At 37.2% G+C, this 25,990-nt stretch overlaps 1 long non-coding RNA gene across 4 annotated transcripts in view; it reads right to left on the reverse strand.

Annotated features, from left to right (window-relative positions):
* LOC144242056 (uncharacterized) overlaps window positions 1-25,990 on the reverse strand; it is a 155,276-nt gene that overhangs the window by 127,246 nt on the left and 2,040 nt on the right. For 2 of the 4 annotated variants that reach the window (XR_013338284.1, XR_013338283.1), the window contains exon 2: window positions 16,055-16,217. The exons of the other annotated variants lie outside the window; for them this stretch is intronic. This is a non-coding gene — a long non-coding RNA (uncharacterized LOC144242056). The remainder of the gene's footprint in view (window positions 1-16,054; window positions 16,218-25,990) is intronic. 4 annotated transcript variants of the gene reach the window in all.

Below are 25,990 nucleotides of genomic sequence, written 5' to 3' on the forward strand. Positions count from 1 at the left end.
TCTATTTCTTATATGTATAATATATTACATATATATATTATATATATACATATATAATATATATATATAATCTCCATTCCTTTCCTTAAGGGCAGAAAATTCAACCTCTTTCCTCTGGCCTACTTGTAACAGGCCAGCAGTTCCTAGTACTGGCTGTGTATCCTGGTGTTTACAGTTTAGCAAGCTCCTCAGGGGTTGTCGATGCTCAGCCACATCTGGGGTACATCATACCAACAATCTTTCAATCCCAGTGTGTTTTTCCCCCACTAGGTGCATTGATTTTTATCCCCGGGAGCAAAGGGTTGGAGTACTTCATAAAAATGTCAGGTATTGTTTACAACCTTATCCTTGGGAAAGAGGGAATCTGCCTCTCCTTCACTAGAAATTACAGTCTTTTGGATAAAACTGAACAAAATGAATAGCCCTCATTGGGTATTTCATTTTCTAATTTCGAAACTTATTATTTGAAAAGGTTTATTTATCCTAAACACTCCGAATATTTTGAAATTGGTGCTGACTCATCATTGAAGCTTTAAATTTCCTTTGACTTTAAAAGGCTGTGATTACCTCAATATCTTTCTCAAGTTTTAATTTTTCCTACCCTCTGTTTAAAAATGCCTCTTTGTTGCTTATCCTTCTTTTAATAAATCAGAACTATTTCATTTTAAATGCTTTATGGTTACTTTAGGAACCAACACTTATTTCCTTGTTCGGAGCACTTTCTCAGTTACTCATTCTCTGTGTTGTTGTTTGTGTATTAAGTTTCACAAATCCTAGCAGAAATGTGAAAAGCAAACTATCAAGGAATGAATCAAGGGACAAAACTCTATCAGAACTTTCCTTCAAATCAGACTGAAAAAGGACTAGGAAGGATATGAATGCTGTGGGAACTGATATGGAGCCAGCCTAGAAGGGAAGGAGGGAGAATGCACAGAAAGAGAAATTTGGAGAAAAAGACAACATTATTGTTCTTTAGTTCCTTAGAATAATCCCCTTGCTTGAGTGCCCCACCCCCAAGTTCTCAGAATTAGGAACATATTCTGGGGAGAAGTACATGGAGCAGATGTTTTGATTTTTCATCAGGTGGAACTGTTTGGCAAAACAGAGGAAGTTCAAGAACATCCATTCAATATTTGCAAAGACCTCATTATAAAAACAAATATGAATTAACAGTTTTAAGATCAAAATACTTAGAAAGTGTTGTCACCCATCTATAAAGAAATGGAAAATCATCACATGCAGGACCATTTACTGAAGCATCTATTTCATTTATATCAAATATTAGTGGGAGTTAAGTGAATTTGCAGAAAGGGCAACTGATTTCTATCTGTAGGAAAAGAAACCAAAGTTTCAGAATGAGAAGGAAAACTAAAGCTTTATTAGCAGACATTTTCTTAAAGCTAATTTCCCTTGCCTTTGTCTCAGTGAACAAGCTCTTCATCGGACAGAGGATTGATGAGCATCTTATTTTAATTACCAGTGTGGAAGTAAATGTTCTGTGAAGTTGAGTGTATGTCCGCACTTCACAGGGCTGCAAGGGGAAAAAACTGGGAAAGATGTCATACAAGTTTACTAATGCCATACATTATATTTTCAGTTGTGTTTCTTTCTAAAGAATGTTTTTCATCTGTGGTCCCTACCATGGTTAACCATGGCAGGTTAACCATAAAGCTACTAATGATGTGAAAGTACATAGCTACAGGTGTTATCACAGTCTGAAGGTATGTCAGCAGTGGAAAAGAAAAAAAAGTTTGAATTTTTGGAGCCAGAAGCTAGTCTCTGGAAATTCCTTCCAGGTATTATGGGTGTAAAATTATAAGCAGAAGATTTGTTTCATAACCTATCTACTCAAAGCAGAAACTTTCTTCTGCCATGAGTATACTAGTAAAGGTTCTACACTTATAAATGTTTCAGTCATTTTTGTGTAAATCATGCAAAATAGAACTTATCAGAATTCTGATATTTATAAGGGAGAGAGATATGCTGCAGAAATATAAAACAGGATGTATGCATGGGAATTTGCACATTTTATGAACACTCAATATCAATAACATTTTTAAAATCAAACTAATGTTGGTTGTTCATGCTAAACACTGAATTCTTTGTCCAGAATCTACATAGAAAATATTTTAAAATCATGTTATCATAAAGAGGTGGTTTTAAGACCATATGGCCAAAAGTTGTCCAAAAAACCAAAACAAACAAACAAAAAACAGTGTTAGTGTGGTGTATCATCAAGCACTTCATGAATAAAACTTAAGTTACCTTTCTAAATTCTGTGATATTTATGATCTCCATCAGCTTTAAACATTTGTAATTTGGGTTTTTCAATTTTAAATAGGTATTCACATTTATAGCTAATTTGTATTCATAAATCTGAGTGTTTATTCTGATAAGCAGATCCCAAAGTAAACAAAGTTTCAGGTCCCTATACATCTGGATCTGCCTCTGTGGGTAACTCCTTCTAGGGATGAGGTCTTAGAAACGGAACAGATACTCCCTTATTGCTGAGTGGAGTTGTTCTTTCCAGAAAACATGAAATAGAGTTTGTTCCAGGAATGTAAGAATGGTTAACTTCAGAACAATCTGTGAATGTAATTACTCCATTCATTGATTAAAGGAGAAAAATCATATGATCGTCTCATAGATCCAAAAAATATATTGGGTAAAATTTAATACCCATGTGAGATAAAATGCACATTGAATTGAAAATGGAAGGGATCATCCCTAACCTGATAAAGGTTACCTACCAAAAGACTGTGACACTGACTGCACTTCAGGTAGAATATTAGAATCAATCACTTTATGGTGAGGAAAAGAATGAAAAACCTCCACCATACCGCTAACCAAAGCAAAAAGACAACAAAAAGCAATAAGAGATAAAAGGATTGGAAAGAAAGTGGTTTTTTTCTTAGTCCACATATTATATGATTGTCCTCCCGGACTATTAAATTCAAGCTCCAGGAAATTGCTAGGAATAATAAGCAAGATTGTTGTAGTGAAGACACAAAAATTAATTATAACTGTATGCACTAGAAACAGTGATTAAGAAACAATGTAGTAATTGTATTTAAAGACACCGTTCATATTAGCAACAGAACCTATCACACAGCCGGAAATAAATCTATCAGAAAAGGTCCAAGACCTATATGGAGAAAATGAATAATATCTTTATTGAAGGACATAAAAAAAAGCCCTAAATAAATGGAGAGAGATACTTTTGGTCATGGATGGGAAGAATCAATTTCATAAAGGTGTCAATCCCCTCTAAATTAATCTATAAATTTAATGAATTCCTATCATAATCCCATCACAGTTTTTTATAGACTGTGACAAGCTGGTCTGAAATTGCATATGGAAGAGGGTATAGCAAAGAATGGTTAAGTTAATTTCAAATAAGAATGAGGAGGAAGAATTTACCCTACCGGATATCAAGACTTAAAGAGTTATAGTTATTAATATAATATTTATTAAAAAATAAATAAATATATATTAGAAACATAATAGACTCTGACCCTCAAAAATATGAAAATTTTCTGTTTGACAAAGTCAGTATTTTATAATTCAGCAGGAAAATGGATTTTATAATAGGTAGCTGAGACAATTAGTATCCATATAGAAAAAGACAGAACTATTTATTTTTGTAATGTTTATTTATTTTTGAGAGAGAGAGAGACTGAGTACAAACAGGGGAGGGGTACAGGGAGAGGGAGACACAGAATCCACAGCAGGCTCCTGGCTCCGGGCTGTCAGCACAGAGTCTGACACAGGACTTGAACTCACATACCATGAGATCATGACCTGAGCCAAAGTCAGTTGCTTAACTGACTGAGCCACCCAGGTGCCCCAAGACAAAATTATTTATATGGTTTATACCAGTAGTTCTCAACCAGGGTGGTTTTGGCCCCCACAGGATGTTTGGCAATGTTTGGATCATTCTTGCTTGCAACAACTAGAGAGGAAGATACAATTAGCATCTAGTGGGTAGAGGCCAGGGATGCTATTGAACACCCTACAAAGCACAGGGCAGCCGCCACAACAAAGGATTATCTAACCCACAATGCCAACAGTGCCGTAATCGAGAAACCCTGCTTTGGCTGGAACAAACTTCCTTCAGAAAACCACACCGTTAACTCCCTTACTTTTCAAATCTGTTGCAAGTGTCACCTTCTCAGAAAGAGTGCTCTGAACCTCTCTGTTTAAAATTACCACCTCTTCTGCATGTTGCTGTCCAGTTCTCCCAGCACCATCTGTTAAAGAGGCTGTCTTTTTTCCATTGGATGCTCTTCCCTGCTTTGTCAAATATTAGTTGGCCATACATTTGTGAAACTAGATCATTTTCTCACACCATACACCAAAATAAACTCAAAATGGATAACGGACCTGAATGTGAGACAGGAAGCCATCAAAACCCTAGAAGAGAAAGCAGGAAAAAATCTCCTTGACCTCAGCTGCAGCAATTTCTTACTTGACACATCCCCAAAGGCAAGGGAATCAAGAGCAAAAATGAACTATTGGGACCTCATCAAGATAAGAAGCTTCTGCACAGCAAAGGAAACAATCAATAAAACTAATAGGCAACTGACGGAATGGGAAAAGATAGTGGCAAATGACATATCAAATAAACGGCTAGTATCCAAACTCTATAAGGAACTCCTCAAACTCCACACTGAAAGGCAAATAATCCAGTGAAGAAATGGGCAGAAGACATGAACAGACACTTCTCCAAAAGGACATCTAGATGGCCAACAGACACATGAAACGATGCTCAGCATCTCTCATCATCAGGGAAATACAAATCAAAACCACACAGAGATACCATCTCATGCTGATCAGAGTGGCTAAAATGAATAAATAAGGAGGCTCTAGATGCTGGCAAGGATGTGGAGAAACGGGCACCCTCCTACACTATTGGTGGGAATGTAAACTGGTGCAGCCCCTCTGGAAAACAGTGTGGAGGTTCCTCAAAAAGTTAACAATAGAACTCCCCTATGACCCAGCAGTAGCACTGCTAGGAATTTACTCAAGGGACACAGGAGTGCTGATGCATAGGGGCACATGTACCCCAATGTTCATAGCAGCACTCTCAACAGTAGCCAAAACATGGAAAGAACCTAAATGTCCATCAACTGATGAATGGATCAAGAAGATGTGGTATATTTATACAATTGAGTACTACATGGCAATGAGAAAGAATGAAATATGGCCATGTGTAGCAACATGGATGGACCTTGAGGGTGTTATGCTGAGCGAAATAAGTCAGGTAGAGAAGGACAAATACCATATGTTTGCACGTATAGGTGGATTAGGAGGAAGCTAATGGAGGACTATGGGGGAGAAGAAGTGGAAAATAGTGGGGGAGAGGGAGGGAGGCAAACTCGAATGCTGAGAACAAACTGAGGGCTGATGGGGGTGGGGGACAGGGGAAGGGAGGTGATGGGCATGGAGGAGGGCACTAGTTGGGATGAGCACTGGGTGTTATCTGGAAACCAACATGACAATAAACTATTTAAGAAAAATAAATAAATAAATAAACATTAAAATAAAATAAATAAATAAAATTACCACCTCAATTCCTTCTTTCATGACACTCCTGATATCTTTCTTTGCTCTCCTTATTTATTCCATTGTGATCATGATCTTCTACAACCAATAAAATGTTGTTATTTATCGTGCCGTATTGACCATTATCAGCCAGCTAGAATGTCTTGTTTTCTTTACTGATCTATCCAAACACTTAGAATATTGCAGTAGTAAACAAACAAACAAACAATCCCCAATGTTAATCGGAATGTAGCGTAGCAGAATCTCTCATAAACTGTTGGTGGAGTGTCACTTTGGAGAGGAATTTGGCTTTGTCAGTTGTTTGGAGATGCACATACCAGGGAAGTCAATGTGAAGATGGTAGGCGGAGTCAAATCAGAACTTCCTTTCCCTGATACCTAACCAAATGAGACAATAAAGTCAGCACCTAGAAAAAGAGTCAAGTTACTTTTGAGGAAAAACACAAACCCATAAACGTCAATGGCACATAGCTGAGGAAAGATTAGGGACAGAAAAAAACTGCAACATAGATCTGCTCCTACCCCTGATCACCTCCCAATCTGTATACCCTGGTCTCTTTCATTTTTAAATAATAAATAGAAAATCGTATATATATTTTTTCTTCTAATAGAAAAACCTGATTTAACAGAAGCTCTTATCCAAGAGCACAATTCTAGAAGGATCAATCAGATGAGTAATGTGTGTGAGTGTGTTAATGTATTTATATCCTAATATCCAACCCCAGACCTACTGAACCAGAGATCTAGGTAAGAAGCCCAAGAATCTGTGTGTGTCGTTTCACTTTTTAAAAAATATTTTCAGCTGATTCTGATGATCAGCCAAGTTTTACAACTATTTATCTAGTAAGTTTTCACATGTGTCCCAAGAAATCCTGGGTATATAAGTAGAGGTATCTGAAAAGTCATTGCTGGGGTGCCTGGGTGGCTCAGTCCATTAAGTGTCCGACTTCAGCTCAGTTCATGATCTCACAGTTCGTGGGTTCAAGCCCCACGTTGGGCTCTGTGCTGATAGCTAGCTCAGAGACTGGAGCCTTTTCAGATTTTGTGTCTCCTCTCTGACTCTCCCCTGCTCACGCTGTCTCTGTCTTTGTCTCTCTTAGAAATAAATAAAACATTAAAAAAAATAGAAAAGTCATTGCTTGGGCATCCTGGGAAAATAGCTGCTTCTGTTTCTTCTTTATAGAAAGATTTTGTGTAAGCTATTGCTTGGAACAAACAGTGCTGTTTCTTCAAAAAAAAAAAAAGTTTGTAATCCACTGGTCTAGGGAAACCGTGTAAATTGAGACCATTAAAGTGTGTGATAGATACTGTACTGTGCCATCCCGATCTTCAGGAACCAGAAAATCTTCCTCTCAGATGTTGTGAGTGCTGTCAGAAGCTGACCCTCAGCTGTTATCCAAACTTGAAGATTGTGTCAAGTGGAGAAAGCTGCCAGGGCCAGTCAGCTTCCTCCCAGGGAAAGTCCCTGTCCGATGACTAATCTATAGAAGTGTAGAAAGGCCTGGAAGAGCCATCCCATTGCCCCCCAAGGGGTCAACTGAGCCCTTCATGAGGACAGCATCACAGTTTCTTCTCCCCCGTTCTGCTCCCTTTCACTCCCCACATCTACACCCTCAGAACATCTACTAATAAGCTCCCTGATCACAAATCTGAATCTCAGAGTCTGCATCTAAGAAATGCAACGCACCACACCAAGTAAACTTGGGTCCTACGACGATATGATGCCTGACACCATATCACACCCAAGAGGACCAACAGACTAAATGACTTCAAAGGAGGCAAAATGCACCACATGACAAAATCAGACTGTTCGGCATCCCGGCTGTTCTCCATTCATAACAGATCTAATTGTCTGCAAGTTGTGAGTTAGCAAAATAGGAAATTTGCAATGCACGCTGGCATGATGTTGAGATGAAAACACATGTGTAGCATTAGCTCCAACCAGATGCACTGTTTGGAATCCCCATTCATGACAAGAGTTGGAGAAACATAGGCAAGCGATAATTAAAGTCTGAGGAATTAAACTTTTGGAGAAAAAAAAATAAAAGAATTTGCTGTACAGACAGTAGCCCCTACCTCTGAAGCTCAGTGGAAAGAATTCAGTAAACTACATCCACTTTCCAATTTGGGGTCAATTAACACACTTGTAATCAATTTATGTGTTTTGAGGTTACAATGACAATTCAATAAGTAACTTAAAATGTATGCATATTAATATGAGAAAGAACTGCATCCCAAAGTTTTGGAAATCGTTTACTGGTAGTGGCAAGTTTCCACTGGTGCTTCAGGGGACTCAACGAGCTCCATTCTGAGTAAGGACATGAGGCCACCGGGGGAAAGCGAGTTCTGCCCAGCTTGTCTGTACTGTTGATGTCTGAGGCTGTGCACTCTCTGAATTCGTGTTTCTGGAGATTTATAGTTGTTGCTATTTATCTCTAAAATAAATTCATGTCTAGAAAAACGCCAGTTAATGTCACGAAGAAGCCTTCAAATGAAGAACCACTGGAAAAGGTGAAAAGATCACTGTCAACATTGAAAAAAAGCCCAGTCACAGAGATATTTGACAGAACTGCTAGGGACGTGCGAAGTCTGGAACATGTAAAGAATTTCCTATGCAAGAATTTCTATGATAGAGAAGATGGGGAATAAGAGAGTCCATAGTTTTATTCTGCAGCTAAATTAATCACCGTCTCAAATTTTTGTTGAATTGTTTTGGGGAATACAGATTTGTATGCATTTATTTCCCCCCAAAGCTGTGTATTTATCATTACAATAAGTTAAGTGTGGCAAAAAGCAAAAACGAAAACAACTTCGACCTAACATTTTCCCAATCCTCTGTAATACAAATGCTGCTTAATATATATATTTTTTTTCTCATGAGAATATATATTTACATCCGAGTGTTTTCTTAACTTCTTTCTACTTTTCACAAACCCAACTGATGCATAAATAAAAAATCAAGCATAATATTGTAAGGAACCATAGCCAGTTTTCTGGGATTCAACATATGTTAGTTACTTACATTACTTACCCAAACTTTCTCCAATGCCTACAACTTGGCTCAATATGCCAGATAAAGAATATTGCCTTGAGGTTTTAAATATAATCAAAATGCTTAGATCTACTCCAAACATGAATACTGCTAGAGATAAGATGAAAAATATTCTTCTTTTTTCAATGACTCTTTATTATAATGGGCTATTTATTAAAATGGAATATGAATTATTTATCTGCCCACCATAGAAAGTGTAAAACTTCTGTGAACTGGTAGCAAATTGAGAAATACAATTAAAACTGTAAAACAAAATCTTCATCTCGTGCAGATGGGTAATGGAGAAAAAGACACATTGTCTAAGAATTTAATTAGACCAGAGTAATTTTAAGGCTTAAATTCACAAAAGGAGCCCCAAAATAAGCCTGTGTGAAGGGACTAGAAAGAGCTAACTTTCACTGTATAAGAGAGCAGAAAATATTTGGTTTTTATGTCTGAGAAAAAAGAAGCAGAGGATAAAATATGGGGAGACAGAGAAAGAGAGGGAGAGGTGTGATGTACAGATGGCAAGAAGCAGGACCTGGATTTGTAGGAATGGCTAAGACACTTGAAAATGCAAAGGGTCTAATGACCAGTTAAAAATGTTTGTGTGGTTGCAAACACAAACTGGAAATTCCCAGATTTCCAGTAGAGTCAGCTGTACCCACAAATGCCTTCACTGAGTGGTGTGTGTGTGTGTGTATATGTGTGTGTATGTGTGTGTGTGTGTAATAAAGTCTGTGTATGGACTTATGTGAAGAAAGGCACATGCATAGGATGGTGAATAGAAGCAAGAACTCAGATCAAAGGTGAATTTGAGAAAGAATTCCCCTTGGAATTTGTAGCCTTCATGGGGAGAGCCTTAGACTTCCCACAAATCATAGAATGCTGGCAGTATGGTGGCCAGTAGCTAGATAGTCATACTTAAATGTTATAGATTCACCCCAGCTGACACTTTGGGTTCAAATTTGAGCAGGTACTGGTGCATCTTATAACTCAAAATTCAACAGTACAAGTTCCTGATAAATATAACTCTGGTATTCTCTAAGGACTTGATTTAACTCCATCATGACTCTTTTCTTAAGGTAAGAGATAGTATCTGAGTTATGCTGATTCAACTTCTATTCAAATCAGTAAGAACAATCCCTCTCTCCATCCCAGACCCCTCCACTGCATCAAGAGGCAGATGCTAGCTTCTCTAGCTAGATCTTAATTAACTGAAGTTTTTCACCCCAATTGAAAACCCTGACTCTGCCACCATTCCCATATACTAGTAAGAGATTTTTGTTCCAGTTCTTTGTAAACCTCTCTTTCATGACAAACTCAGATACAAGAAAAGAAAAAGCACATGTTGTCATCAATAACAGTAATATCCTCCCAAGATATCTGTAACCAAGAAGGAACCACGTTGGAGACTTCCTCATGTCTCATACCCTCTAGTCTCTTCTTACTCTTAGAACATGTATTGCTTACTGAATATGTAACTGCTCTCTGCAAATCCTCTTCAAGTTTTAGAGATTTTTTTTTATCATCTTACTTCCTATTAATAGGAATTGATTCTTTCCCTCCTCTCACAGAAAGGCAGTTTCCTTTACAGAACACTTTTTGGAAATGGTTTTACTGTTATTTTGGGGCTTCCCCACATTGAAATAACTTCGTTATTGGTTCTCCCATGCCTGATTTATGAAGTATATGCTCATTTTAGGACTTAATTAAATATAGATGTAAATAATTAAGACAGTGAAAAAATCACACTTAACTAGCACGGCTGTATATTTGTTATCCAAACCGGGAACTTTTTTGAATGAAAAATAGGGTGTTAATAACTACTTTGGGACGATAGACTGTCCCAGGTGAATCAAGACCCATAGTCACCCAAATAACCCCCTACAACCTATTCTATGAATATATAGAGAATATGAATATATATTATGAATATATGCTATATTCATAATAGGTAGAATGTCTACCTATTTAGAAAAATTGGATCATATTATGCAGTTTGTAGGCTTTAAAAATATTTCTTGATTTGGGGGCGCCTGGGTGGCTTAGTCGGTTAAGTGTCCGACTTTCGCTTAGGTCATGATCTCGCGGTTCGTGGGTTCGAGCCCCGCGTCGGGCTCTGTGCTGACTGCCGGCTCAGAGCCTGGAGCCTGTTTCAATCTGTGACTCCCTCTCTCTCTGACCCTCCCCTGCTCATGCTGTCTCTCTCTCTCTCCTAGAAATAAATAAAACATTCAAAAAAAAAATATTTCTTGATTTGGAGAGAGGAAGAGAGAGAGCAGGAGAGGGGCAGAGAGAGAATCTCAACTAGGCTCCTGAGTATCCGCACAGAGCCTGACTTGGGGCTCCATCTCACGAACCATGAGATCATGACTTAAGGCAAAATCAAGAGTCCAACATTTAACCGATATTCACTTTCTCATTATGAAATGATTCTTTTTATTTCAGGTAATATCCCTTTGTCCAAAAATATACGTTTTAAAATATTATATAGGTACTCTAGCTTTTATTTATTAGTATTAGTTTGGAATGCTTTTTTTTTTTTTTGCATCTATCTACATTTAATCTGTGTCATTTATTGGAAACATAGATCCTATTAACAGCAAACAGTTTGATCTTGACTTTTTTATCCAGTCTTACATTCTCTGCCATTGATCAGAATGTTAAGTTCATTTACATTTGGTTGGATTTAAATACACCATTTTACTATTTGTTTCCCATTAGTCTCATCTGTTGTTTAAACTTTTCATTTTTGGGGTGCCGAGGTGGCTCAGTTGGTTAAGCGTCGACTTTGGCTCAGGTCGTGACCTCATGGTTCATGAGTTCAAGCCCCACATCAGGCTCTGTGCTGACAGCTCAGAGCCTGGAGCCTGCCTCAGATTCTGTGTCTCCCTCTCTTTCTGCCCTTCCCCTACTCGTGCTCTGTGTCTATCTCTCAGAAATAAATAAAATATTTAAAAAGATTTTAAACTTTTCATTTTTATAATGGTTTTCAGTTGATTCTTCTTTTTTTGTCTCACAGATGAACAATAATATAACCTAAGTATAATGATAATTTTGCTTTCTCCTTACTTTCTGATATCTGTACTTATAATATATGCGAAGTAGTCCTGTTACTGATGGATATTCATGTTTTAATTTCTAGAACAAAAATGGCTAACAAATATATAACAGTTCACAAATATGGCAGGCACGGTTCCACAAGGTTCTAAATAGATTATTCAGTGAATCTCCACAAGAATCTTGTGAAATAGTTGGCATTATTATTCCCAGGATAGGAAAGTGATATAAAAAGGTGAAGAAACTTGTGCAAGATCATAGAGCTGATAAGTGGCAGGACTGGATTTAGTTCAGGGCAACCTAGTTCCCAGGTCCATGCCTTCAAGTAACAACACTGTCCCTGTATAAAGAAAATGTGTAGTGACCCTTCAGTGATCATGATATTGACCATAAGTAGATTTTTTTCCTTTAAGTCAAAAAAGTATTTTCCTATTACTCTATGACTTATATCATAGAGGATAGAGGTATTTCCCCCCAATTTTAGCATGTATAAAGTAAATAAAGATTTACCCCTTTTGCCTATTAATATGTTAAATACACATATTAATGTGCTCTCTCTCTCTCTCTCTTTGATGGATGAATGTACCTTCCTAAGTTTCAGAACAGAAGCAGGGTCAGCTCTTTAGTTATAATTTCCTATGTCATTATAAAACAATGAAAACAAATGCTCATCTTAGATGATATAGGGCCAAGTTTCAAGAAGTAGACAGTTTCTTTACTCTTGTCCTCATTATTTATCACCTCTCCTTAAAAGAGGTAAGTCCTATATGGCCTTAGCTGATGTATTGATATGCATATTCCCTAGCATCTGTCCCATTTTACTTTCCTTATCTCAAATGAGCCATGTAAAAGTATATTAAAGCCATCCTTCCTAAGAGTGTTTTCCTGTGCTTTGTTTATTTTTAAGTCAGCCTGCATTATTTTTTGAAATGGATTTGTATTTCTATTTTTGTTAATTCCAATATAGTTAGTATACAGTGCTATATTGGTTTCAGGTGTACAATATAATGATTCAAGAATTCTCTAGATGACTCAGTGCTTATCATGATACATGTACTCTTAATCCCCTTGACCTATTTCATCCATTCCCCCATCCATCTCCCCTCCGGTAACCATCAATGTGTTCTCTAGAGTTAAGAGTCTATTTTTGGTTTGTCTCTTTTTCTCTTCGTTCATTTGTTTTGTTTCTTAAATTTCACATCTGAGTGAAATTATGTGGTATTTATCTTTTTCTGATTGACTTATTTCATTTAGCATTATACTCCCTAGATCCATCCATGTTTGTTGCAAATGATTTAGCCTGCATTTTTGAACCTTTTGTTTTCACTTATTCCTAAGAAGGCAGCTTTGATATGGTTACCTTCTCCAATGAAGCCAGCTACTTTACCTTGTAACTAGATACCCCCCTTGAAACACCAAACTGGGGAGAAAAGATGCAGTGCTTTTTGAACACTCAGAACCTAGTGTTCTGACCAAAAACTGTGATCTTTGGTAGCCCGAGTAGTCTACTCCCCACCCACCCTCTCCACCAGTATATGCAGCTCACATATGTGTAATTTTCTGTTGGGGGGAGGTTTTAAAATATAAACTCCAGTTTCCTTAACTCAGTAATAAAAGAGAATCTACAGATCTCTATAAATATGAATGTTATTAGGAGTGCTTTTGGTTGATTAGAAATTAGAACAGAAGTACCTCTATGGAAGCTAGAAAAACCTGAGAAATTCTATGTATTTATCAATAAGTAGTTCTCAAATTTCTACCCAGGACCTAGAATTTAATAATGTATATACATTATGATATAGTATTTGATAGTAAGGGATCCTATAAATTAGTATTCCAAGAGAAGAATAATCATTCAAAATACCAAGGCAGAACAAAATTTGAGGAAAACTATTTTTAGCATCATCTAATTTCCTACTTACAATGTAAGTAATATAGGTATAAATAGTTCCATAAGAAACTGGGTTGGGGTTTTTTCCCAGCTACTTTCTAGGTCTACTCTAAGTACAACTGAAATGAAATTCTGCCTAAGTGTCTATTAAAAAAATAATGGGAAGATAGAAAGATCATTTTAGAAGATGCAGGTGGAAATTCAGAGTCAGCTGTTTTAAAATTTATGAACAGCAGCAGTAATTTAATTTGTGATGGGGACAATTTTATTCCCATTCCCACGAATGCTAATGTTCACTTTCAGTTATTAAAATTAATCTGACTCAATTATATTCTGTGGGCTGTGTTCAGCTGTACTGATTGATAATAGCAACAAACATTAAGTATGGTTTTGTGATCTGTGACACTATACAGCTATTAACACCAAATATGAAAGGGTTGAAAGCATGTCCTTTTGACCCAAAATGCAAGGCCCATTAGGAATTAATGGTAATGATATTCTAAAGATAATGTCATTCATTCATTTGACAAATATTTATTGAGCCTGTCCATAGAACCATGCTTAGGGAAAGGAAACCAGCATTGACTGAGCACTTCAATATATGCCAAGAATTGTGTTAGGCTTTTGCTAAACCTTAAATAAGAAAAACCTATTTAATCTTTACAGCAGCTACATGAGAACAGGTATTATCATTACAGTTTACTAATGAAAAAGTATAAATTTATCAAGGCTAAATAACTATTTCACTGTCAAACAAAGGATAAGCAGTAGCACTGTAATTCAAATCCATACTTCCAAAATCTCAATTCTTTTCATTATACTATGTTCCTAGCTTCTTGGGTGGATTCCAACAAGTATAAGACATCCTATTGTCCAAGAGCTTACAGCCTAATTGAAAACATGGGATATGAAAATGGGCATTCATTCTACAAATATTTTTAGGTCTTTGTAATGAGCAGTGGTTTCATAAAAGTGGACAAAAATAAAAGTCAATAATAATTGAGATTTATATCCGTTGCACTGAGAAATTCAGAAATTTGCTTCTTTTGTCCTTTTGTGGACAAATAAAATTATATGTTTTAAAAATCCATTTCAATAAAATGCTTCCTTCTTCAAAACTATTAGTATTAAACTAAAGCACAAAATTTTCCAACAAGTGATCACCTTCTGATGCTTGAAAACTTAATCACACCCTTGGATTTAACTTAAAACACAAGAGTTGCTCATAGACATTTAAGGGGAAACCCAATTCATGCATTTTCTGGTTCTACCTTACGTATGTCTCTCTCTCTCTATATATATATGTAACCTATATATATATGGTTAAAATAATTCTTTTTCTTTTGGTTTTTCAAGTTCTTTTTCATACACCACTTGGGAATGAATAATGTATTTATTGTCTCTAAAATGGAAGTCCCAGGGCACCTGGATGGCTCAGTCAGTTGAGTGTCCAACTTTGGCTCAGGTTATGATGTCACAGTTCGTGAGTCTGAGCCCACCATCAGGCTCTGTGCTGTCAGTGCAGAGCCCTTTTGAGATCCTCTGTCTCCCTCTCTCTGCCGCTCCCCTGCTCACATTCTCTCTCAAAAATGAATTAACATTTAATAAAATGAAATGAAATGAAAGCCCCTATTTTTATCCCCAAAATGTGCCAATCCTGTTTTCTAACTCAATGAATGGCACCACCAGCATCCAGTTGCTCGAGGCAAAAACCTAGAAGTCATCACTGATTCTTTCCTTTCCCAATGACAATCCCATCACCCATATAATCCATCTGTTCACCTTTCAGTGCTCCATGTCCACAATATGCACCACGACATACTTCTCTCCGGTTTCACTTCCTCCACCATAATCTACCCCACTACCGCCTGACATCTGGTTGGTGGTAAGACCCGCCTCATCGATCACTGCTTCTGTTCCTACACCGCTCCATATTTTCTCTACATGGTTGCCAAATCAAGTCTTTTTTTGTTTTGTCTTTTAAATATAAGTCAGCTATTGTCTCTTCTCTATTTTAACACTTAATACCATTCAACATATCCCTTCATTGATTGCTTTAAAAATAACATCACCTCAAACACTTCATGTTTGTTTCCTTTTACATTTCCAATCCTAAAATCCTCTCCTCCTATTATGTTAGGAAGAGCAGCATGATATTTCTAGCTAAGGTAAAAACACCCCATGAAATCAGGTACAGTTGCTCACATCTTACATTTCAGCTCTACTGGGAGCTGGTTTTGTAGCAATAACAGGGGAGTTTCTCCTTTGATTGTTTTGAGATAGATTCAGGCTGCAACTATATGTTCTTTGGCAGGTTTTTGTTTGTTTGTTTGGTTAGTTTTAGCTTGAATACAAGCATTTTCTTAGTTCACCTTGGTTCTAGAGACTGAAAAATCCATCAATCCTGGGAGAGAGGATACATATATTTTAAGGCAGGATATACTACTTAAAAAGATTTTTTAAAGTCTACTTTAACACATTGATCCCTTTTGAAATGAGACTTACTTGACACCAGAGATGAAAAGTTAAATCATCGTTATGTCCGTGTGGATCTTATTCTGAAGGCTCCCAGTTCTCTTCCTTGACAGCTGCTGTTCAGAGGTCTAGTGCTATGTGACCAGTGTCACATCTTAATAATCCTTGGGACGCACAGCAGTCCATTAGAATGCTGAAGAACAAATTCATTCAAGAAAGTTGAATGATGAAAACTGATAGGGTCAGAATATGATATGGGTACTCTATACGAGGAAACATTAATCCAGAGAGAAAATGTAAGCCTCATGATCTTTTTATACCTTTGGAGAGGCAGGCACTGACTTGGTATCAGGTTTTCTACCCAGAATCCACCGCTACTACAAATCTCTCATTAGTGAAAAACAAATGATGTATCAATTTTAATGTACCCTGAGTAAAGATTTTCATGTTGCATTTTCAACGCTACATGAATTTTTATTAGTGAATGGCTTGATGACTATTTTGAATCCTTAGGGAGCATTCTTAGAGAAGTCATAACAATGCCAAAAATTATGAAAGGTGTGGAATTTTAAATAAAATCATCAGAGTAGAAGCAAATGACTAAGTAAAGGAATAATTTATTGTCACATTTGCCTGTGTACTTGCTTATTTACTTCGGATATTTTTACTATATGCACAGAGGGTAAAGATAAAAGTGAGATCAGAAACCAAAACAAGAGTGTAATAATTACAGTATTTGAGCAATATGTTGATGTCTGGGCTTCCAAAACAAAACAAGGAAGAGGTCTTTACACAAGCTCTTACATGGGTTTTTACGATCTGATAAAAAGCTTACAAGATTTTTTTTAAATGAGAAAGTTTTCCTGCCACTAAAAGCTAAAAATATCTCATAGATTTTTTTTCTCTTTCACAAGAAGTATTATCCAGATGCCACAGTGAAGAACATGAACACACCCCTTGGGTTCAAAGAATCAAGTCTTCCTTTGAGACTCAGTTTCCACATCTGCAAAATGACAGTAACAACATCTACCTCATGGTACTTTTATAAAGATTAAAAGTAAATTAAGTAAATGTAAAAGTGTGATGTAATATAAAAATGAAGAACTTAGAATAGTTCTTGGCACATAATAAGCACTATCTGTGATAATAAAAAAAATTATCATTATTTTTTATTGTCATGATGGAAATTACCAGTTTCTTTCCACAACCTTCTTTCCAGTCCAGCTCCCAAGAGGTCCCCATTTTTAACTATTTCCAGGTTTAGTACATCTCACTGTTAATTGCACAGAGCTAAATAACATTCAAACATTTGATACATCAAATTACCAACCCTCCTCCACCTTCTATTCCTGGGTCATGTTCTCTATCCTCCACTGAGCAATTCAGAAATTTCAAGAACTGGATGCCTAAACATTCAATACTCATTCATCCAATCCAGGCTTTATCATTTGACTCATACTGTAAAGATAGTAAGTCATACTAAGGAAATGGTCATTTACCATAGATCTATAGAAGCCAGGGGAAAAAACACAAGCTATCCAGCAAAATTTTATATTAGCTTCACATAAATAGTAATAGCATAGTATCAAATCACTTTACTCAAGGAATCTCTCCACTACTTAAGCTAAAAATGCTTTGCATTCTGGTGCTGTGACCTGATAGAATTTTGTGAGACACCAGAGAAATAGGTGAGCTTGCTCAAATATTAGTCTATTTAACCATGCTTTTCACAGAAAACAAACCACATGCAGCTTAAGATTACAGTGTAGATATTGTGTGTTATTGATGGAAGGGAGCACATATGCTTGAATTACTAAGCTTTCACAAGGAAGTCTTCACATTCTGCATTAGCAGGGGGAAGATCTGAAGTGGACTGAAGTTGGCAACTTTCTCTGAGATGCATGGAAAGTACGATGGATCAATGGATGGACAGATGGAAGGTTGGGTTATTTGACAAAGCAAACGCAACAAAATGTGAACAATTGTAGAATCCAGATAGTGGGTATATTGGTGTCCACTAATAATTCCTTCAATTTTTCTGCACATTTCATAATTTTTACAATGACATTTTGGCAAAAAGCTAGAAAGTCCTGATTTTCTTCTATCGGCATTGAAGGAGGTGTTTTATATGGAGACAGAGCTACATGATTTTTTCCAGAAAAAAAAATAGAATATTAACCTGTTTAAAACCTGGATATACACTCTCAGGCCCTAAAAATCTTTATTATAAAGTAGGGATGAAACGTCTCTGTCCTGCATATATTTAAAATATTAACCATTAGCAAATTTGAGTTAAGAAAATCCCGGTGTGGTGTCTACAGGCCATATAATTCTCAATAATGTTGCCCTCTAGTAATCCCCCAGAATGATGATCTTGCCTTAAGATGTAGACCCCCAATACCTACAAGTGTTGACATGATAGGCAGATTTTCTTAAATCTTGCCTCTTAAAATATTAGATAGTGTCAGGAAAGGTCAATAACTTGAGGTTTAGTTTAGTATTAAAGCATGAGTGAATATCTCTTAATCCAGGTTGAGAAAAGAGTATTCTAGGAAGAAAATGTAAAGCAAGGCCTAGAAATGTGGAACTAAGAGGCTTGTTTAACAAGTGGGAAAGAAGCTAAGGATGCCCACAGAAAACATGAGGCAGAAAATAGAAAATACGGGTTTAGAAGGTGGGAGGGTCCCCATTCAAAGTCATGATCCATAATTTAGACTTTGTTCCACATGTAATAAAAAAAAACCTGTCAAGTGTTTTTTTAGCAAAAGAGAATGACTAGATTTGTGGCTTTAAAAAAGTGACTATCCTGGCATAATGGAGAATGTGCTAGAGAGATAAGATGAAATTAAACCCAGAAGGACAGACCAAGTTAGAAGTTTTATTTTTACTCTCTCTCTCTCTCTCTCTCTAACTTTCTGTCTCATTTCTCAATTTCTTGGCTTCTTTACTTCTGTGTTTTTGGGAAAGGTGTGTGTGTATATGTATAGATATATGTGTGTGTGTGTGTGTGTGTGTGTGTGTGCATGTATACCAGATAGACTGAGTCTCAAACGTTGAGATGTTACAACGTCCCCTAAGGAGCTTGTTAAAAATACAGGTGCCAGGGCCTGGCCTTGCTAAAAGACCTTTTTAGCTAGACATTCTGAACATTACTAACAAGCATATTATACAAAATGATAGACCTGTAAATGAACTTTTAGCAAGCAATCCACTGATCATTTCATAAAGGCAACATCTGTCCTGCCTTTGGCTTGATGTTTCATTGAATTTTTATGAAAAGTACAATTTGATGTCTGATTTGAGTTATCGCAGAAATTAGTGCTTTAGAGAGATTTGCCTGAGGGACTCCCACGTAAGAATTAACAATGACTTCATTATCACAGTGAGCTGCCATTTAAAGTCTTATCATAGGAGAGAAAACAAAGCCACTGCCATTTCTTGCTAGTCCATGCACTCAGCAGCCCACATCTGAATTGCTGTGTTTTACCATTAGGAAACTATGAATGTCAAAGTCCCTTGAGGACAGGGTGTCCGTGTTGACATAGACAGTAGCCTTAGTACTGAATGCTGTCAACTAGTGCTATCCTTGTTAGGAAAGAGATATGCATGTGTTCAATATTATGTATTCTCTCATTCACTCGTGTCCTCATTCAGTCAGTCATGATGTCAACACCCATGAAACTTACATATATATGTATGTATGTATGTACATATATATATATATATATATATAGTGTATATAGTAGGAGGATTTAATGAGAATTAAAATTAGCAGGACATAAAAACACAGAAAATTAGGGCTTGCTAGGATGAGACATATTTGCTTAATTTGCATGAATCATTTTTTTTTTAAGAAAGTAGACTTACCAACACACAATAAAAGAATCTCCCTCTGCCAACCCAAACCCCAGGAAGTGGGAGGGACCTTTTGCAGCATTTCTTTTCTCTCTCTCTTTTTTTTAGTATAGTTGACACACAATGTTACATTAGTTTCAGGTGTACAATATAATGATTCGCCAAGTGTATACATTATGCTGTGGTTACTACAATGGTAGCTACCATCTGTCTCAATATATCACTATTACAATATTCCTTATGCAGTGACTTTTATCCCCACGGTTTATTCACTTCGTAACTAGGAGCCTGTATCTCCAACTCCCCTTCACAAATTTCACCCAAACCCCCACCTCCCTCTACTCTGTTCTCTGTATTTATACGTCTGATTCTGCTGGGGGGTTTTTGTTTATTCATTTGTTTTTTATATTCCATTTATGAATAAAGTCATATGGTATCTTTTACAGTCTGACTTATTTCACTTAGTGTAATATCCTCTAGACCCAACCATGTTGTCTGAAATGGCATAATTTTACCATTTTTATGGCTGCATAATATTCAACATATTCCATATATATAAATATTCCATACATATAATATAATGGAATATTATCCCATATTATATATGGAATATTTATGTATAATAGATATTTGTAAGTGATATTTCCAATAAGGGGTTAATATCCAAAATATGTACAGAACTTATACAACTCTTTGAGAAACCTCCATACCATTTCCTAGAGTGGCTGGCTGCATCCAGTTTGCATTCCCACCAACAGTATAAGAGGGCTCCCCTTTCTTTTTATCTTTGCCAACATCTGTTGTTTCCTGTGTTGTTAATATTAGCCATTCTGAGGGGTGTGAGGTGGTATCTCATTGTAGTTTTGATGTGCATTTCCCTGATGAGTGACACCGAGCATCTTTTCATGTATGTGTTAGCCATCTGCATGTCTTCTTTAAAAAAATGTCTATTCATGTCTTCTTCCCATTTCTTAATTGGGTTATTTGTTTTTTGCGTGTTGAGTATGGTTAGTTCTTTTTAGATTTTGGATACTAGCGTTTTATCAGATATGAAATTTGCAAATATCTTTTCCCAGTCTGAAGTTTGTCTTTTAGTTTTGTGGATTGTTTCCTTGGCTGCACAGAAGTTTTGTCTTGATGAAATCCCAATAGTTCATTTTTGCTTTTGTTTCTCTTACCTCCAGAGATATGTCTAGTAAGAAGTTGCTAGGGCTAATGTTGAAAAAGTTGGTACTCATGTTCTCCCCTAGAATTTAGATGGGTTCCTGTCCCACATTTAGGTCTTTCATCTATTTTGAATTTATTTTTGTGTGTGGTGTAATAAAGCAGTCCAGGTCCATTCTTTTGCGTGTTGCTGTCCAGTTTTCCCAACACTCTGTGTTGAGGAGACTGTCTTTTTCCCAATAGATATTCTTTCCTGCTTTGTCAACAATTAGTTGACTATGTAGTCATAGGTCCATTTTTGTGTTTTCTATTCTGTTCCATTGATCTATATATCTGTTTTTGTTCCAGTACCATACTTTCTTGATCGCTACAGCTTTGTAAAATAACTTGAGGTCCAGAATTGTGATGCCTCCAGATTTGGGGTTCTTTCTCAAAATTGCTTTGACTCTTCTAGCTTTGTGAAAAATGCTGGTGGTATTTTGATAGGGATTGCATTAAGTGTGTAGACTGCTTTTGGGTTGACATTTTAACAATATTTGTTCTTCTAATCCAAGAGCATGGAATGTTTTTCCATTTCTTTGTGAATTTCTTTCATGAGTGTTTTGTAATTTCCAGAGTATAGATCTTTTTCTTCTTTGGTTAGATTTATTCCTAGATATCTTATGGTTTTGGGTGCAACTGTAAATGGGACTGATTCCTTGATTTCTCTTTCTGCTGCTTCATCATTGATGTATAGAAATGCAACAGATTTCCATACAGTGATTTTTGTATCCTGTGACTTTACTGAATTCATCTATCAGTTCTAGCAATTTTTTGGTGGAGTCTTCTGGGTTTTCTACATGAAGTATCATGCTGTCTGTGAATACTGAAAGTTTGACCTCTTCCTTGCTGATTTGGATGCCTTGTATTCTGTTGTTATTGTTGTCTGATTGCTGAGGCTAGAACTTCCAGTACTATGTTAAATAACAATGGTGAGAGTGGACATCTCTGTCCTGTTCCTAACTTTAGAGGAAAAGCTCTTAGGTTTTCCCCATTGAGGATAATATTAGCTACAGAACTACTCTATGATCCAGCAATTGCACTAGTAATTATTTACTCAAAAGATAAAAAAAAAATGATTTGAAGGGACACATGCACTCCGACGTTTATAGCAGCATTATCAACAATAGCAACATTATGGAAAGAGTCCAAATTTCCATTGACCAATGAATGGATAAAGAAGTTGTGGAATATTTCTCAGCCATAAAAAATGAAATATTGCCATTTGCAATGACGTGGATAGAGCTAGAGTGTATTTTGCTAAGTGAAATAAGTCAGAGAAAGACAAATACCATATGATTTTACTCATATGTGGAATTAAGAAACAAAACAGATCAACATAATGGGGGAAAGAGAGAGAGGCAAACCATAACACACACTCTTTTTTTTTTTTTTAATATTTTTTATTTATTTCTAGGAGAGAGAGAGAGAGAGCGTGAGCAGAGGAGGGTCAGAGAGAGAAGGAGTCACAGACTGAAACAGGCTCCAGGCTCTGAGCTGGCAGTCAGCACAGAGCCCGATGCGGGGCTCGAACCCACGAACCGCGAGATCATGACCTAAGCGAAAGTCGGACGCTTAACCGACTAAGCCACCCAGGCGCCCCAACACACACTCTTAACTATAGATATCAAGCTGAGAGTTGCTGGAGGGGAGGTTGGTGGAGGGATGGGTTAAATGGGTGATGAGTATTAAGGAGGGCTTTTGTTGTGATGAGCACTAGGTATTATACGTAAGTGATGAATCACTAAATTTTACTCCTGAAACTAATATTACACTATATGTTAACCAAACAACAAAAACAACAACCCCAAATCTGTAAGAATCTAACACAATTCAACACTAGAAAATGTGATTAAAAATGGACAGAAGACCTGAACAGACATCTTTCCAAAGAAGATGCAGATGACCAACAGACATAAAAAAGATGCTCAACATCATTCATCATCAAGGAAATGCAAATTGACCCCACAATGAGATATCATCTCACACCTGTCAGAATGGCTAAGACTTTTGCAGTTTTAGGAAATGAGACCTTGATATGGAACTATTGGGTAAGTCCTAATAAGTGATTAAACTTCATTCACCTTGGTCATGAAACAGAGGAACTGTGTTGAATTCAGGAAATTATACCACAAGAATAAACATTCTTTAAAGATAACTCATCCCTGGTGAGTAGACACCTGAGCAAAATGGAATGTTAATTCCCCATAAGTGTGAGGGTCTCAGAAATTTGGGGTGTCAAATCAAAGATTGTTACACATTCTTGGATACTCCTTCCACATAGAAGTGTGGGCTATGCCTTCTCCTTTTGAATCTGGGCAGTATGTGGGGCTGTTTTGATCAACGTAAAGTGATGCTGTGTCACATCAGTTGGATCCAGGCCTTAGTAACAGTCTCTACAGACCGTCCTTTGGAACACTTTTGGAACATGGACGCCTGTTTACTCAGGAAATGTCCTGCTATGAAGCCCAGGCTAGCCACATATAAAGGTAAGACAGGGATTTGAGGAGAGAGAGTTCTTGCCAGGCTTCAGTTGCCCCAGATTCAACCATTTGAACAATCTCAGCAGGACCATGTTTTAGGGTAGTTTGTACCATGGCAGTAGATAGCCAATAGGGAAGTCTGTGAAGGTGTCCATGATGGTATGGCCTTGAGAGGTCAGGCAAAAGCCTCTCGTAGCTGAACCCATTAAGGAGGTAAAAGTGCTCTAGGAAAGCTTCCTATCCTTAAGGTGATCACTCAAGCCTGGCCAACGAGCAATGACAGTGGTGACTACTATGACAAAAGATACTCTCCAAAGAATTGTTTAATCCAAGGAAAGGGAAGGCAACCTTGAAAGATGGTGGTCCCTGCACTGCCTGACAACCTGTTGGAGGGATACCTGAGCTAGGTTTAATTTAAACAAAGAAAGTTAACATCTTGCAGCTGAGTGTGAAGCAATTGGTTAGAAATGGACTGAGTTGTCTCCATCACTTCCTTGAAGGATGAATTTGGAAAAACCATTGAGTCTCAATTTCTTCTTTTATCAAATAGGGCAACTCCTGCCTTTTCTACTTTGGAGAGTTATTTTAAGATAGTTAAAATAATGCACATGAAATCATTTTGAAAACTATAAATAACATATGGACAATAAACTATGATAACCTAAAAGTATGATAACCACTTAATCTATCATATGCTCAGATATGTTTTGAATTGAATGAGAAGGCAATCCATTTGTCTTTATACATGTATATGTGTGCACACACACATACACATACACACCGTGCTCTCTTTTTCTTGGCCATCTCTATAACTGAGCATAAGCCTCCATATTCCAGACAGAGGATAGCTAGTTGACAAGATGATCTCAAAACTAAAGGAGAAGGTAGGTGGAGTTATCTCTCTGCTAGCATCATACTGGGTGATTTTCATGCATTTATGTCATAAACCATATAATCTAATTCATTATTATTATCCCTTTGTTCAAATGAGGAAGCTGAAGACTAAGTAGCTAAGTTACTTTGCCCAGGGTCACAGACTATTAAATGGTATAGCTTGGTCTAGACCGCAGTATGTTTAATCAAAACCAAAACCTGTGCTTTTTCTCTTTCTATGCCTTGTTGAACAAAATCATAATCATAATCAAGAACAATCAAAAGTTTTCACTGTAGCTGGGGTACACCAGGGCTCACCAGACTTGTGAATTGAACAGTCAGCCAGAGTGATGAGTAAACTAATTTCCACTAAATGTCTGGACTCATCAGCTTTTGATGTGCAGATATGGATTTCTGGGTTCAGCCAAAAGCAAGGAAAGCCTGACAAGAAGTGAAGCAAGGATTGTGTAAGAAATGAAGGTTGAAAATAGAAGCAAAGGGTCAGCATCCTATTAGACAGGGCAGGGATTTGCTATTTCCTATCTTTTCCCCTCCCCATTCTTCCTACCAACACAGAAACCCATCCTCAAATCCTGGTTGTGCTGTCCCATGCATGCACCTTGCAAGCTTTAAATTTTTTTAAAAATGTTTTATTTACTTCTGAGAGAGAGACAGCATGAACAGGGGAGGGTCAGAGAGAGAGGGAGACACAGAATCCGAAGCAGGCTCCAGGCTCTGAGCTGTCAGCACAGAGTCCGACATGGGGCCTGAACCCACAAACCGTGAGATCATGACCTGAGCTGAAGTCGGACGCTTAACCAACTAAGCCACCAAGGCGCCCCTGCAAGCTTTAAATTTTAACCTGCTAAACCATCCTTCTGTCTACACAGGATGCCACAAGGAATTCAACCATGTGATTCAAAGACAGCCTCTTTCCAACAATCCTGCAGGGTGTGGAGAAGTAGAAAAGATAGTAAGTATTAAGTCCAGAACAAAAAATAAGCATCCAGCTGCCTTGCTGGGATGGAGGGTCAATGAAACAACCTATGTAGTTCTACTGAGCAGCTAGAGTTGAGCTTGATTGGGTATGTTTGAGGTGCTGAGAAGAACTGAAGAGCTACACTTAAGAAGAAAAACTACTTGGGAGTAATTGGGGACAAGAGGGAGAGGACATGAAAGGAGAAGATTCCATGATGTGACTCATCCTCTATAACCTCCACAATCTTCTGCAAGTCTACTAACCTTACAAAGTGCCTTGTGTGAATAGATTTGTCTTAGAAACTGGTAGCAGGATTAATTTTTGTGTCTGGACTGATGTGGAACAAAACATAAAGTAAGTATACCAATGCTAGAGTAGGAAGGTCTTTAGAAGCACCTGGGTGGCTCAGTTGGTTAAGTGTCCAACTCTTGATTTTGCCTCAGGTCATAATATCAGGGTCATATCACAGAGATAAAGTCTGTGTTGGGATCTGTGTTGACAGCAGCAAGCGTGCTTGGGATTTTCTCTCTCTCTCCCTCTCCCTCCCTCCCTCCCTCTCTCTCAATAAAGATA

Source organism: Crocuta crocuta, unplaced genomic scaffold (genome assembly GCF_008692635.1).
Source record: "Crocuta crocuta isolate KB4526 unplaced genomic scaffold, BGI_CrCroc_1.0 scaffold352, whole genome shotgun sequence".
In the NCBI taxonomy this organism is placed as follows: Eukaryota; Metazoa; Chordata; class Mammalia; order Carnivora; family Hyaenidae; genus Crocuta; species Crocuta crocuta.